The sequence below is a fragment of the Eleutherodactylus coqui genome, chromosome 6 (assembly GCF_035609145.1).
Source record: "Eleutherodactylus coqui strain aEleCoq1 chromosome 6, aEleCoq1.hap1, whole genome shotgun sequence".
Classification (NCBI taxonomy): domain Eukaryota; kingdom Metazoa; phylum Chordata; class Amphibia; order Anura; family Eleutherodactylidae; genus Eleutherodactylus; species Eleutherodactylus coqui.
In genome coordinates, this window is record NC_089842.1 from 39531524 (window position 1) to 39546777 (window position 15254).

Here is a 15254-nt window from a genome sequence, read left to right on the forward strand (position 1 = left end):
AGGTTTCTGCTTCCATCTTCTCCCCTCCGGACTCTACCTGCCATCTATGCTGCTGTCAGTGCTGACCACCCTGCTGCTGGCAGAGTGCCGTGTCCCCGCTTCCCTGCGGCATCGGGGAGCTCACATACTGAGCTGCCCAGACAGGAGCCCAGCCAATCAGCAGCTGTGGGCATACCATATACCTCCCACAGCTGTATCCCAGGTCCCCACCCATTTTTGTGGTGGAGACAAGATACAATTGTACCCATACACTGTGAGGCACATTAGCTATTAGGTGTATACTGTGAAAGCCTGAGCAGATGTCCAGTTCTGTCACCGGAGAAGGAGAAACAGGCTTGGTCTAATCAGCCATGTTCTTCTTAGTTAGCCATTTTTACTAGTGTATTGAAACTAACATTATACAACGTGGCATAGCTATAGGGGTCACAGTGATCGAAATTGCAACTAGGTCCCTAAACTGGGAAGGCCCAAAGCCCCCCTTACCACTATAGTTGCATTGCTCGCTGGGTGCCCCCTGCATTCTGTCTTTGGAATCACCATCCAGCAGAGTAGTTAACGATGAGACTTCATCAGTATTTACTATCACTCTGCTCTGTCAGGTTGTGCATCTCTGTACACAGTATAGCTCGACTCCTTCCCAGTCTCCTGTTCAGTACTGCTCTCAGTGTCAGAGACTGTGAAAGGAGTCTGACTTTGCCATGTATAGAGGCGCACAACCAGACAGAGCAGTATGATCATGAATACGGATGAAGTCTCATGTTAGCTACTCTGCTGAATAGAGTTATGGGAGCTTAGAGGGCACATATTTACTTTAGAGTGTGTCACAGAGGGGTCTCAGAGAGGGCTATTTTACTTGGAGGCTCAGAGGGGGCACTTTCATTTAAAGGGCTGTATCATCTTGATGGGGCTCAGAGAGGGCACTTTTACTTGATGAGCTTAGAGAGGGCACTGCGGGGCTCCATTTCCTGAAGGGGTCAGAGAGGATACTTTTACTTGGGAAGACACAAAAGTACCTTGAGGAGCTCAGAGAGGGCACTTTAACTTGAGAGTACACTGAAGGGCTCTATTACTTTAAGAGGGCATAAAGCGGGAACTACAACTCTGGAAGTGAACAGAGGGGACATTACTACTTTGAGAGGGAACAAAGGGGCCATTATCACCTTGTGGAGGCACAAGGGGTAATTATTACTACTGGATTGACCCGATGTTTGCAACGCAAACATAAAAAGTTTGGTAAAATGGTTGTTGTGAATCTCCCTCTCTCCATGCTGCTTCTCTCTCTCCCTCTCTCTTCATGTCGCTTCTCTCTTCCCCTCACCCTCTCTCCATGCTGCTTCTCTCTTTTTCTCTCCATGCCACTTTTCTCTCCCTCTTTCTCCATGCCGCTTCTCTCTTCCTCTTTCTCCATGCCGCTTCTGTCTCCCACTCTCTCCATGACACTTCTTTCTCCCCCCCCCTCTCCATGTCGCTTCACTCACTCTCTTTCCATGCTACTTCTCTCTCCCTCCCACCCCCTCCATGACGCTTCTCTCCCCCCTCTCCAGCGCTCTCCATGACGCTTTTCTCTCCTTCACCCCCCTCTCCTTGCCTCTTCTGTCTCCCCATGCTGCTTCTCTCGCCCACCCCACCTCATGCCGCTTCTCTCTCCCTCTCAATGTTGATTCTCCCCCTATCACTTTCTCTCTCCCTCTCCCCATCTCAGTCTATGATGCTTTTCTCTCCCTCTCTCTCCATGACACTTCTATCCCCCTCTTCCTCTCTCTCCATGCCGCTTCTCTCCCCCCCTCTCTCCATGCTGCTTCTCTCCTCCTCTCTCTTCATGCCGCTTCTCTTCCCGTCTCTCTCCATGCCACTTCTCTCTCTCTACCGCCTCTCCATACCGCTACTCTCTTCTTCTCTCTCCATGATGCTTCTCTATGTATTTGTGTATGTGTGTGCGCGTGTGTATTGCAAGACTATGAAAGCCACTTAGCAATGCTCGAATTCCCATAAGAGCGCTTGTCGCTATAGTTAACAATGGAACTTTGACGTGGTGCAATGGGTCACTCAATGTACCCACCTCAAATTTTAGGCTTTTAGAGAGGTGGTGAGGATCTAAGGAATCGAGTGACACCAAAATCATCCTCCTAAGGTAAGGCAAAGTGCTCAAAGATTTGTGCAAGTAAAAGCATGTAGGCTTTTTTATGCTAGATGTGGGACATTAAGGGATATTACTACATTGTGGAGGACATATAGGAGGGCAGCATTACTGTGGGCTCAAAGGAGGCAATAATTCTTGTGGTGGGCACTATTAGGACGTTATTACTGTGTGACAGCACTATTACTTTGTGGGGCATAAAAGAGGGATTACTGAGAGGTTCATAGTGGCAGCAGCAGGGTGGTGAGTGTGTGCAGAGAGAACTTGTATATAAGAGAAGTCGTTATGGTTCTCTGGGCTAAGATAGAGAAGAAATGCAGCCGGTAACACCCAGTCTCTGCCAGCAGGGCATGAACAACAGAGGCGGCGGGAGAGGCACAGCTCAGGAGGTACAGGCGTTAATAGGAATTGAAGTGCATACTCAGTAAGCACACTGCATTGCCATCAGTGTTCTAGCAGCCAGCAGTCCCACATTGCTGTATTCTTGGGCAGTCTTTAATTTGATTTTTTGGACCCCTGATCCTGTGCTGCTCACCTTATGGGGTACCCATACTGTAGCTTGTTTCATATCTATCTAATTGATGAAATATCTGTCTATCTACGCCATATTGATGTATCGACTCATCTGGTAGGATCAGTGGCAGAGTGAAGCGCCTTGGATGAAGCATTAGTATTCCTTGCGTGTCTTGTGGTTATCTTGAGTATTACATGGGATTGTATAAGCATTCGTTGCTGGCCTGGAGCTTTCCTGACAGCTATGTAAACTGCGGCAGGCTGTGTTTATACAGAACTGGTAAGTACTACTTTACACTGTTTAATATTCTCTTTCCTCTGGATCAGCTGAGACCAGTGAACCGTAAGGAGACTCCTTCCACACTATATATAACATCATTGCTGGGCTGTCAGCAGCCTCCTCTGTGCTACGAGTCTGCTAAATAAGCCATGAATCCCAGGGCCAAGCCTATAGAATAGACCAACCAGAAGCCGAGAGTCTTCTTCCTGCAAAATAATCAGCATGCAAACCACCTGAAGAGCAGAAAGAAGAATGTTACTAAGTAACAGGAGTTACAAGTTACTTATTAGTGGGAAAATTGGAATTCTGCTTTCTATTGGTAACTAGAGAACAGTGTAATGTGGAGCTCAAATAACAGAAACCCAACACAAGCTGATAGGTTCTATAACTGGTTCTATTGCCGGCTCCATTGAATGTCAATGGGTTGGACAGTGCTCCTTTGATCGGGCCCGTTTCGCCGAAAACGCTGCTAGCTGCAGATTTTTCGGCGAATCGTCAGCCCGGTCACGTGATTTGCGGATGCGCATCCGTCATGCGATCCGCAAATCGCGGCAAAAAACGGTCGTCTGACCGAGGCCTTACTCTGAAAAGGGTTAGCAGTACTTAGGCAAAAAATATGTCTAGTCTATGAAGTTGTTTCCAGTAGTCCTGGGGCAAGGAGTACACGGGGAATGGGGGACAGGCCGGCATTAATTGTCACTCCTGGGTCTTAAAATGTAGGAATGGGATTAGTTTTAAAGCCTCCTTTAAGTCACACCTCTGCCAGCCACCATTTGACTTCATGATTGACCTGGCTGAGTATATGCACAAATCTTTCAGATGGAAACCCATTAAAAAAAAAAAAAAAAAAAAACACGTGGTATCAATGCATCCATAAAAGTCTGAATTATTACAATTTAACATTTTGGTCATATTTCCCTAGGATACCCTCCAATAGAGAAGCAATCCTGAAAACATGACCTGTTGGCGGTCCCTGAGGACTGGGGTTGGGGAACACTGCTTTAAAGGGTTAACACTCTACTACTAGCAACACAGTCCTCTTGAGAAACAGCGTTCAAACCCAAGCTGATATATCTCTGTTCCTATTCACAGCCGGCTTGCTGGCTGACTATTTTATCCCTGGGGGTGTGCGTCGTTATTTGTTGGAGACCGGCCCCACTTACGCCTGTGCTGCGCTGGAGTCACCACTTCCACTGGCCCAGGCTGCCTCAGGTCAGCAGTACCACTCAACCATATTGTTCCTGTTGCTCCTAGGTGCAGTCTCGTCCCTTTTGGTAGCAAGCCGTCTGAGTCCTTTGGTCAGTGCTCTCTCTGGCCTCCAAATAGCCCCTCTCACTTCCAAGGGTCCATGCTCCCAATGCCCTTTCCAGTCTTTTTCCACCAGCGGTTGCACCTCCTTCTGCAGCTCACAGCAGCACCTCAGCTCTCATATACAGTCCCTGCTGCTCTCTCACCATAGCAAAAACATACGTCTATATAGCCAGGGCTCCAGCCACCAGAAAGTTCCTAGTGAGCATGCTCAGTTGAGTTTGAAGTGGTCATCTTGGTGCTTCATTGTAAAGCCTAGTACACCCTATCAGAGGCGTAACTTGAAGCTCTCGGGCCCCAATGCAAAATCTATAACAGGGCTCTCCAACTATAATGCTTTACTCATACTACTAGGCTACCTATATGGAGGGGAGAGCCCTTATGGGCCCCCTAAGGCTCTTGGGCCCGGCTGCAACCGCATCCCCTACATCCCCTATAGTTACGCCCCTGACTAGTCATTGCAACATTAACCCCTTAAAGGTGAGTCCTTTACAAAATGAACGGCGCTATGCCTGATATATAGTGAAGAGGCTGCAGCGCTCACTCGGATGGTCTTTAAACAGCTGATTGGCGCAGAGTAGTCGTGAATTGGTTTCCCATCGATCGGATATTGAGGACCTAACCTTTGGATAGGTCGTCAATATTTTAGTCCCAGTCAATATGGTTATATGGCTACATATCTTCATATATTCCTATTATTATGCCCTCTTTCCTCAATCAACAAGACCTTGATAAATCGCCAATGTCCCTCCTGGAGATCCTTGTATAATGTGAAGGTAAATCGTTTTTATGTTTTATTATTTTTATTTTACCAAGTGCTGTGAAAATCTCCATCTCCAGCAGACTCCCCAGACTAAAATATTGTGGAGCGGCGAGCAGCGTCTCAGGCTGAAAGACGCTATTGTTACTGATCTCCACGACCAGGCCGCCCAGAGCAATAGGAGCTTGTTAGAGAAGGCTGCTGAATAAAGGAGCTCTCAGAGGCCAAGTGAACCATACAAAATGACTTAAACCAACAATAATGACATTGCACCCACCCTTACTCCTGGGCCGGCCTTCTGTCTGTTCATCGCAGATTCATAGCGAGGGCCTTCGTGTTCTTTGTTTGTTTCTGCTGTTCAGAAAGTCTTCTTTTGTTTTGTTTTGTAGTTTCCGGTTCATCGCATCTGAAAGGTACGAGAAATGATGCTGAAAGTCCACATCAAGTAACCTTTTAACCAGCACAGAAGTGCCTGGGGCTGCCATGTAGCCTTACTGTATGGTCACATGACCACCGCATCCGCCGCATTCTCAGCTGCCGTGTCATGAGGATGATACTGGAGACGGTTGGCAAACGATATCTACAATTAATGATGTGCCCGGTACCTTGTAGTGACAATAGCATTAGTGGGGGGGGTTATTTTTTTTTTTCTTTCATTTTTTAAATTAGAAGATTAACCAGAGATTTGCTGCAAACCAGTAAGGTGTTAAAGCATCATTCCAGCATGCTGGCATTGAACGGGACTGTCAGTCCACATACACCCTCCGCTTTCAGTATAGTCACACGCCGTTATATAGAACTATTACACTTAATGCAGTTTTAGAGAATAACCCCCGTAACGCTAAAGAGTGTACATGTGCACCCTCTGGTGGCAGGGTTTGCATGGAGCAGGCCCGCCCCATATATGGCGGGTGACAGCTGTCTTTGACAGCTAACGCCTGCCCACAACAGCCGTGATAGGAGAGGACTCTGATTGCAGCTGTTAACCCTTCAGATGCCGCTGTCAAACTTGAAAGCAGCAATTTAAATGGCCCAATAGGCCTCTGTCTCACGAACGTCCCCCTTGTAATAAGAACGCAGGGAGCTGTTTGAGTGCCATGGTAGTCCAGGGTGTTATGAAGGCCATTTGGGCTGCTATGCATTTCTGCTTATTTAGATGTGGCTATGGCATGTCTTAATAGAATGCTTGCACAAATACATTATACTGCAATATTGAAGTATATTGACTAAAGAAAGTTAAAAAAAAAAGGAAAAATAAGCTGAATAAAGTTTTTTTTAATCATTACAAAAAATATTAAAAGTTTAAAAAAATCTTTTCTCCCACTTTTAACATAACAAAAAAACAAAAAATACACATATGTGGTATCAATGCATCCATAAAAGTCTGAATTATTAAAATAATGTATTACTTATCACGTATGGTGAGCACAGTCAGAAAAAAATATATACAATTCCAAAATTGCACTTTTTTGTTCACCTTGTCTAAAAAGAAAAAAAATGTTGTAAAAAGTGATCAAAAAGTCGTATGTACCCTAAAATGGTGTCAATAGAAACTAGGGGTGGTCCCACAAAAAAAAAAAACTTCACAAAAAAGAGTAGTACAGCAAAAAAAGAATAGAAATTTGGTATCACCATAATTGTTCTGACTCTCAGAATAAAATTACCATATATACTCGAGTATAAGCCTAGTTTTTCACCACATTTTTTAATGCTGAAAAAGCCCGCCTCGGCTTATACTCAAGTGAGGTTAAAAAAAAAACAAAAAAACCCTGCAATACTCGCCTCCCAGCCGGCTTCTGTGTTCCCGGCCAGATGGTCACCCTGGCGGTGCAGCAAGCTGCTTGAGAATTCTCCCCGCTGTCATCTCCATGCTCAGCTTTGAATTCCCCTGCCGTCAGCACTGTATAGGTAAGAGCTGTGATGGGATTGAGGGCCAGCCAATCACAGCCGGCGCTCGATCATTCACAGCCATTCAGTGGATGACAACACTGAATGGCTGTGATTGGTTTATCGAGCGCCGGCTGTGATTGGCTGGCGCTCGATCCAATCACAGCGCTTACTTACACGGCGCTGACGACGGGGGAATTCAAAGCCGAGCAGGGAGATGACAGTAGGGAGAATTCTCAAACAGCTTGCCGCACCACCGAGGAGACCATCACGCCAGGGACACAGACGCCAGCTGGGAGGTGAATATTGCAGGGTTTTTTTTTGGGGGGGGGGGTTGCGTTTTTTCTTTACCTTATATAGACTCAAGTATAGCTAGGCTTATACTCGAGTCAATAAGTTGTATCAGTCTTTTGGGGTAAAACTTATTGACTCAGTTTATACTTGGGTCAGCTAATACTCGAGTATATACGGTATGTCATTTTCGAGCTATTAACCAAGAGCTCCCCAAAAATGGCGAAATTGTGTTTTTTTTCTCATTTCATTCTACTTAGAAATTTTAAAAAGTTTTTTAGTACATTAAAGGGCCACTCCAGTGATTATTTTTTTATTAATTTATTATGCAGCTATCTCCGCAGTATATACGAAGGGCTGCTAATAAGTCTTTGGCTTTACCCAGAAAGAAATAAGATAGGAAGATGAAATTGCACATACTCTCCACTGATGTCAACACACTTCTTACATCGGTATTCCAAGTTCTGAAAGGCTTGCAAAAAGAAGGATTTCGGTTGTGCCTCAAACCAGTTATCCGTAGCAGCCATGGCATCAGAAATGGTGTGAAATTTAGTACCCTTGAGGTGTTTCTTCAGGTTTGGAAACAGATGATAGTCGGAGGGAGCTAGATCTGGTGAATAAGGTGGTTGGTCAACCAGCTGGAAGCCTAGCTCCACCAGTTTTGGCCTTCAGAGCTGCCTTCAATTGGTCCAAAAGTTCAATGTAATACCTTGCATTGGTGGTGGAACAATTTTGAAGGTAGTTTACTAGCAGTAGGCCCTGCTTATCCCGGAACACAGATGCCATCACCATAGTGGCTGATTTTTGCACCCTGTACTTTTTTGGGCGAGAAGAACCACTGTGTCTCCACTGTTTTGACTGCTCCTTGGTTTCGGGGTCATACAAATAAATCCAGGTCTCATCCATAGTGACCAGTCGATCCAGGAAGTTCTTATCAGTCCGGAAACGCTGACAAATGGACCAGGAAGTTTTCACTTGCATGCTTTTCTGATCTGTTGTCAAACATTTGAGGACCCACTTTGCAAATCGCTTCTTCATGGTCAAATGTTCATGTATAATGACACAAACACGTTCACCAGAAATCCCCATGATGTCTGCTATTCCTGCAGCTGAAATTCGCCAATTCTCCAGTATAAGGTTGTGCACAGCATCGACGATCTTCGGAACAGCAACCATGGGTCGTCCAGGACGTTCCTCATCATTGAGGCTTAAGTGGCCCGTTTTAAATTTGGCAACCCAGTTCTTAACTGTACAATATGAAGGGCATTGATCCCCCAATGTCTGCCACATATCACCATGAATATCCTTCGCAGACTTTCCTTGCAGGAACAAGAATTTTATCACTCCTCTGCTCTCGTTTGCTGTGAATATCGCCTTAGACTCCGCCATTTTGTTTTCCCGCGTGCCGAGATCACTGTTGCCATAAGCTACAAACACAAAATTTTGAAAACATATATTAGACACATAAGGCTTTCATGTGATGTAACATTCGTTACCATAGAAACAAAAAAAGAACACAAAGCCAAAGACTTATCAGCAGCCCCTCGTATAAGTGAGCTTGTGTTACCTCGGTTAGTTACTTCTTTCTGTCTGAGACCTCTGGCTTTTTTTTTTTTTTACCCCAGATAGTCATGTGATCCTAATTCTGAGTAGTTCAGATCTATTTGGGGTTATGGATTCCCTCACCGAAGGGACAAAAGGTTTCAATAATGACTTATGAAAAACCCTATGAACCCTCCATGCAGCTGGCAAATCAAGTTCATAAGCAAGCGGGTTTACTACACACGTGATGACAAAGGGACTCACGTAACGCGGCGCCAGTTTCAAAGACGGAACCTTCAATTTGAGATTTCTAGAAGACAAATATACCTTCTGTCCCATCCTGTAAGGTTCAGTTACTGACAGACTCCTCCCACTACGCAACTGCATACGAGCCCCCGTTGCTTCCAGGCTCTTCCGTACTTCTTTCCATACCCCCTGCAGCGCATCAGTGGCGACATCAGCTGCAGGACAGGCAGACGAAGTAGTACGGTAATAGCTGTAAGGAAGCGAGGATGCTGACCATATACGCAAAGGAATGGAGCTACCCCAGTGGAAGAACAAGCACGGATGTTTAGCGCTAACTCTGCCAAGGGCAGACATTCTGCCCACTGATGAGCCTTCTCGCTAGCAAACAACCGTAAATATTGCACTAAATCCTGGTTCTTCCGCTCAGTCTGACCATTACTTTGTGGGTGGAATGCTGACGAGAAGGAAAGCGACATTCCCAGGTTTCTACAAAAGGCTCGCCAAAATTGCGCAACAAACTGAACATTGCGATCAGATACGATGTTCTCGGGAACCCCATGTAGACGAATGATTTCTTTTACAAAAATCTTGGAAAATTCTATTGCAGAGGGAAGCTTCTTTAATGCCACAAAATGTGCCATCTTTGAGAACCAGTCTACAACAACTAGGATAGTGGTGAACTTCTGAGACTCAGGTAGATCGGTGATAAAATCTACCGATAAATGTCACCACGGACGAAAAGGCACCGGTAACGGTCTCAGAGGCCCCTCCAGACGCCGCCGACTTTTACTGCGTGCACAGACAGAGCATCCCTTAACAAAGTCGCGAATCTCCCAAGACATGCCTGGCCACCAGTAGTGTCTACTACAAAGATTCAGAGTCCCCTGAACCCCCGGATGGCCTGCGAGAACAGATGAGTGAGACTCTTCAATGACTCTAAGACGCAAGGTCTCTGGCACAAACCATCTGCCCTCCGGCACCCCCGAGGGAGCGTCCTGCTGACAATTTTGTAGATGAGGAACGAGATCAGATTCTACGGCTGTCACCACCCCGGGTGCCAAGATGTTCTCGGGAGCCACTGTCTCACTTTCCGGCGAACTAAAACTCCTTGAGAGAGCGTCTGCCTTCACGTTCTTCTCCCCTGGAATATATGTAACGACGAAGTTAAACCTGGAGAAAAATAACGCCCACCTGGCCTGACAACCTGTGAGTCTCTTAGCATTGGCGAGATATACCAAGTTTTTATGATCAGTATACATGGTAATGGGATGCCTTACACCCTCAAGATGGTGACGCCACTCTTCTAGAGACCACTTAATCGCCAATAACTTACGATTACCCACGTCGTAGTTACGTTCCGCTGAACTGAACTTCTGCAAGAAGAACGCACATGGACTATACCCAGGTCTCCCGCTGACTTCCTGAGACAATAAGCCCCCGCCCCCACCTCAGATGCATCGACCTCAATGAAGAACGGTCGCTGCACCTCAGGTTGTACTAGCACCGGGGCAGCAGTAAACGCCCTTTTGAGATGACTAAAAGCCTCTAGGGCCTCTGGCGACCATCTTACCAAGTCGGCACCCTTCTTGGTATGATCGGTCAGGGGTTGAGCAATAACAGAGTAATTCTTAATAATGAATCTATGGTAGAAATTTGCAAAACCTAAAAACCGCTGGAGAGCTTTCGGGTTATCTGGTCTCACCCATTGGGAGATTTTCAGACTCCATTTGAATCTCCATGGGTGAAATCACATAACCAAGGAAAGACACTTGTTTAGTACCAAAAATGCATTTCTCCAACTTGACAAAAAGTTGGTACTGATGTAAACAGGTCAGAACTAGCCTCAGGTGCTGCACATGTGAATCCCAGTCTGGGGAGTACACCAGAATGTCATCGAGATATATGACCAAAAATACCCCCAGGATGTTGTGGAAGACTGTGTTGATAAATCCCTGGAACACAGCGGGGGCATTACAAAGTCCAAATGTCCGAACGAGGTGTTGAACACGGTCTTCCACTCATCTCCCTTTTGGATTCAAATTAAATTGTAAGCCACCTTAAATCCAATTTGGAAAACCAGTGGGAATCAGGAATCAGGGGCAAGGAGCCCTGGTTCTTGACTGTAATTTTATTCAAAGCCCGATAATCAACACAAGGCCTCAATGTCCCATCCTTCTTTTCTACAAAGAAGAGACCTGCCCCGGCAGGGGACCTGGATGGCCTGATATGTCGTTTGGCTAGAGACTCTGAGATATAGGGCTTAAGGGCTTTGTGCTCATGCCCAGACAAATTGAAAATGGCTCCCTTAGGAATGGGACTGTCGGGGATCAAATTAATATCACAGTCCCACTCCCTATGGGGAAGCAAAGTCTCAGACAGTTTCTTGGAAAATACATCATGAAAATCCCCAATGTGTCAATTCCTGGGGATTGTGCAGTGCCAACCAGGGCATACCAAGCACTACATCAACAGACATCCTTTCCTTTACCAAGAACGACAGATTCTCAGAGTGGAGAACGCCCACAGTGAACTGTAACATGGGAGTCCTCCATTGTACAACCCCTGTAGACAGAGGGGTAGAATCAATACTAGTGAAGCGTAAGGGAATCTTTAATGCCGAGAATTCAGTCATCAGAGGTTTGATAAAACTTAAACTAATCAAATTGGCGGCAGCCCCCAAATCAATAAAAGCTTGACCGGACCGAGTGAAATTCCGGAAGCCAATCTGACAAGGCACCAACAACTTAGGGAGTACCTGTGATCCTAGGTGATCCTCCCAAAAATTGCCTAGGATCTCAGATTTTCCGCCGGTTCAGACTGATGTTGCAGATGCTTCTGAGGATAGGCCGCTACACGATGTCTGGCTTTCCCACAATAGAGGCAGAGACGATGAGTCATCCGGAACCGTCGTCGTTCCTCGGAACTTACGTGATTCACTTCCATAGGCTCGGCACCTGAAGTTGGCATGGGAGAAGTGGGAGCGGGTCTGACGGATTCCCTAGCCTTACGGGCCTGACGCTCCTCTTTTCTAGATCTCAGCCTCCTGTCAGCTTTGACCACCAATTCCATCGCATCACTGAGTGTCATGGGAGCGGGATGAGAAATGAGTAGATCCTTGACTGTGTCAGAAAGACCCGACAAAAACACATCTTTAAGGGCGCTATTGTTCCAAGAGGTTTCACCTGCATACAGTCTAAATTTAGAGCAATGGTCCTCTACCCACTGCTGCCCCTGACGTAGAGACATGAGATGGGATACCGCCAACCCCACACGGTCCGGCTCATCAAAAATACCTCCAAGTTTCCGAAAAAACAAATCAACTGACTGCAGGCAGGCCGAACTCTCAGGGTAAGGAGTAGGCCCATGTCTGGGGGGAACCCTGAAGTAAGGACATATCAATCCAACTTTCTGGGATTCTGAGCCAGAGGAGTGGGCCGCATCCAAAAATACAATCTACATGCCTGCTGAAAAGCAAAAAACTTGCTCCTCTCCCCTGAAAATACCTCAGGAAGCGAACACCTGGGCTCAGGTATAGAAGGGGCGGTAGAAACATGCACTAACTCCCGCTGCTCCTTGGCCACTATACAACAGGACAGGTCTTGGATCACGACCACTAAATCCTGCAACTGACTTGCGAGGGCACTCATGGCCTCCATTGGAGAGCAATTTTAAGGGCCAGTTATTATGTTACGGTATACTACCCCTGATACGCCAGCCCAGATGCCCTAGATCTCACCCACAACCCCTGTCCTTGCCTGCTTGCCTCCACTCCTGGCTAACCCAGGTGGGCAACTGGGCGGCGATCCCTACTCTCAATAGGGACCGAAAAAGGGACGCTGGCGTACCTGGATGGAAAGGGTAGAATACTGACAAAAAAGGCAGATGTAAACAACCAACACAAACAATACTAAGCAGAGCTGAGGCAGATGGTAAAACCTGGCGGATAATAGCAAAGTATAGCAGACAAGATGACAGAAGCAGGAGCTCAACCGAGGCAGACTAGATAGCACACTGAGGGAAACCAATAACTGGCTGTGATTATTAGTCTCTGCTCGACCTTTAAACAAAAGCCTGCGCCCAGGAGTGGAGAGAGGGAGACAGCCAACTCCCAACAGAACATAATAAAAGGGAGCTCGTGCATGGCAGCTGCACTCATAGGTGCGTGGTTGCACGGCGCTGCGCCCCACCAGCACCACGCTGGCCAGGCACCTGCACCCCTCGGCAGCTGGACAACAAGCTGAAGGGACACACCCCGACCGCGGGACCCCCTACAAAGCCGCCCTGGGAGGACCAGCAACCCCCGCATGGTAACAGAAGACCTCCAGAGTGTGACAATCAGGTGAGGGGGGCTGGCATGAAAAAAATGTGTCTTTGCCGGAGTGGCCCTTTCAAATGGTAACATTAAAAAATACAACTCATCCCAAGAAAAACAAGCCTTCAGATGTCTACATCGATGGAAAAATTAAAAAAAAATGATTTTTTGAATGCAAGCAGGAAAAAACAGAAGTGAAAAAGTGACCTTAAAGCTGCCTTCATGCAGGTAAGAAAATCGTGTGAGATTTGTGTGATGCGAGACGCACAAATCTTGCACAAATATGAATCCTATTCTATTGAATGGGTTCATACTAGAGATGAGCGAGCACCAAAATGCTCGGGTGCTCGTTACTCGGGACGAATTTATCGCGATGCTCGAGGGTTCGTTTCAAGTAACCAACCCCATTGAAGTCAATGGGCGACCCGAGCATTTTTGTATTTCGCCGATGCTCGCTAAGGTTTTCATGTGTGAAAATCGGGGCAATTCAAGAAAGTGATGGGAACGACACAGCAACGGATAGGGCAGGCGAGGAGCTACATGTTGGGCTGCATCTCAAGTTCACAGGTCCCACTATTAAGCCACAATACCGGCAAGAGTGGGCCCCCCCCCTCCCAACAACTTTTACTTCTGAAAAGCCCTCATTAGCATGGCATACCTTAGCTAAGCACCACACTACCTCCAACAAAGCACAATCACTGCCTGCATGACACTCTGCTGCCACTTCTCCTGGGTTACATGCTGCCCACCCCCCCACCCCCAAGACCCAGTGTCCACAGCGCACACCAAACTGTCCCTGCCCAGCCTTCAGCTGCCCTCATGCCACGCCACCCTCATGTCTATTTATAAGTGCGTCTGCCACAGGAAAAGCAGGCACACACTGCAGAGGGTTGGCACGGCTAGGCAGCGACCCTCTTTAAAAGGGGCGGGGCGATAGCCCACAATGCTGTAGAGAAGCAATGAGAAATCCAATCCTGTGCCACCTCCATCTGGAGCTGCAGACATGGGCATAGCAATGGGGAACCTATGTGCCACACACTATTCATTCTGTCAAGGTGTCTGCACGCCCCAGTCAGACCGCGGTTTTTTATAAATAGTCACAGGCAGGTACAACTCCGCAATGGGAATTCCGTGTGCACCCACAGCATGGGTGGCTCCCTGGAACCCACCCGCTGTACATAAATGTATCCCATTGCATTGCCCATCACAGCTGAGGTAGTAATGTCATGCTTAATGCAGGTGGGCTTCGGCCCACACTGCATGCCCCAGTCAGACTGGGGTTCTTTAGAAGTGGACAGATGTAGGTTACACTCCGTGTGCACCTACAGCATGGGTGGGTGCCAGGAAGCCACCGGCGGTACATAAATATATCCCATTGCATTGCCCAACACAGCTGAGGTAGTAATGTCGTGCTTAATGCAGGTGGGCTTCGGCCCACACTACATGCCCCAGTCAGACTGGGGTTCTTTACAAGTGGACAGATGTAGGTTAAACTCCGTGTGCACCTACAGCATGGGTGGCTCCCTGGAACCCACCGGCGGTACACAAATATTTCCCATTGCAGTGCCCAACACAGCTGAGGTAGTAATGTCGTGCTTAATGCAGGTGGGCTTCGGCCCACACTGCATGCCCCAGTCAGACTGGGGTTCTTTAGAAGTGGACAGATGTAGGTTAAACTCCGTGTGCACCTACAGCATGGGTGGGTGCCAGGAAGCCACCGGCGGTACATAAATATATCCCATTGCATTGCCCAACACAGCTGAGGTAGTAATGTCGTGCTTAATGCAGGTGGGCTTCGGCCCACACTGCATGCCCCAGTCAGACTGGGGTTCTTTAGAAGTGGACAGATGTAGGTTAAACTCCGTGTGCACCTACAGCATGGGTGGGTGCCAGGAAGCCACCGGCGGTACATAAATATATCCCATTGCATTGCCCAACACAGCTGAGGTAGTAATGTCGTGCTTAATGCAGGTGGGCT